Here is a 2,155-nt window from a genome sequence, read left to right as displayed (position 1 = left end):
AAAAAAAAAAAAAAAAAAAAAAAAAAAAGCCAGAGGTCTCACACTACCTGACTTCAAAATTCATTACAAAGCTGTAGTAATCAAAGTAGCATAGTACTGGCATAAAAACAGACAAATAGACAATGGAACAAAATAGAGAGCCCAGAAATTCACACATATACAGCCAATTGATTTTTGGCAAAAGTGCCAAGACAATATGATGGGGAATGACAGTTTCTTCAATAGGTAGTGTTGTGACAACTAGATAGCCACAAGTGGAAGAATGAAATTACATCTTTATCTCACATCATATACAAAAATAAACTCAAAATGGGTTAGACTTAAATGTAAGACCTGAAACTAAAACTACTAGAAGAAAACATAGATGAAAAGCTCCATGACATTGTTTGGGTAATGGTTTTTTTGGATATGAACCCTGAATCACAGACAACAAAATTGAAAAAAGGCAAATAGGATTACGTCAAACTAAAAAAGTTTCTTCACAACCAAGGAAACAACCAACAGAGTCAGAAGACATCCTACATAATAGGAGAAAATATTTGCAAACCATACATTCAATAAGGAGTTTATACCCAAAATATCTAAGGAAGTTAATCAAGTAAATAGTAACAAACCAAATAATCCAATTAAAAATTGGGCAAAGGATCTAAACAGACCTTTCTCAAAAGAAGACATACAAATGGCCAACAGGTGTATTAAAATGCTCAATATCACTAATAATTAATAAATAATAATAATAATAAATTAGGGAAATGCAAGTTAAAGCCACAGTGAGATACTCTTCAGACNAAAAGAAGACATACAAATGGCCAACAGGTGTATTAAAATGCTCAATATCACTAATAATTAATAAATAATAATAATAATAAATTAGGGAAATGCAAGTTAAAGCCACAGTGAGATACTCTTCAGACATAATAATAATAATAATAATAAATTAGGGAAATGCAAGTTAAAGCCACAGTGAGATACTCTTCAGACTTAAAAACGTTAGGAAATCTCATCATTGTGACAACATAGATGAAACTGGAGGACATTGTGTTAAGTGAAATAAACCAGGCACAGAAAGACAAATACCACCTGATCTTACGTATGTTTGGAATCTGAAAAAATCAAACTCACAGAAATGGAATAGAAAAGTAGTTACGGGGCTGGTGGTGGTGGTTGTGGGGGGTTGGGTGATGTTGGCCAAGGAGACAAAATTTCAGTTAGATAGGAGAAATAAGTTCAAGAGATCTATGATACAGCACAGTGACTAAAAGTAAAAATTGCTTTTTACTTTTAAAATTTCTTGAAAGTAATTGCTTCTTGAAAATTGCTACAAGCATAGATTTTAAGTGTTCTCACCTCAGAAAAATAATAAATATGTGAGGTAATACATATTTGAGGTTAAGTAGCTCAATTTAGCCATTCCACAAAATATGCATATTTCAAAACATCATGTTGTACACAATAAATATACACAACTTTTATTTGTTAATTAAAAAAATAGGCAAAGAAAAGGAAACAAAACAAAACAAAAATATCAGGTAAGAATACTAAGAAATTTTAAGAAAATTGAAATTATATCAAGTATTATTTCTGACCACAAAATGTGTAAAACTAGAAATCAATAACAGGAGGAAAATTAGAAAATTTAAAGATATATAGAAATTAAACAACACACTCCTGAAAAACCGACGGGCAAAAATAGAGCAAAGGTGAATCAGCCTCTCTTTTTTCCTAGAGTTGGGATATGCTCTCCTGCCTTGGACGTCAGAATTCTATGCTGTTTGGACTCTAGGACTTATACCAGCTGTCCCTCGGGTTCTCAGGCCTTCATACTTGGACTGAGCAACATTGCCAGCATCCAAGGGTCTTCAGCTGCCAGACTTCTTTCTGTGGAACTTCTTGGCCTCCATAATTGTGTGAGTCAATTTTCCTAAAAAATCCCTTCCTATAAGTCTATCTATCTACCTATAGTAGGTTCTATCTCTCTGAAGAAACCTAGTTAACACAGATTTTAGTACTAGGTGTGGTTCTAGAGGAACATAATTTACAGGATGAACTTAATTGGTTTTGAGATTTCTGTAATTGGCTCTCCAATCTTATTAGACTTATAAATGCTGAAGACTCTACTAATAGTACAGAGAACACTGATATTTTGTGTTGTGAA

Source organism: Galeopterus variegatus, unplaced genomic scaffold (assembly GCF_000696425.1).
Source record: "Galeopterus variegatus unplaced genomic scaffold, G_variegatus-3.0.2 Scaffold1666, whole genome shotgun sequence".
NCBI lineage: Eukaryota > Metazoa > Chordata > Mammalia > Dermoptera > Cynocephalidae > Galeopterus > Galeopterus variegatus.
Note: the sequence above shows the minus strand (reverse complement) of the source record.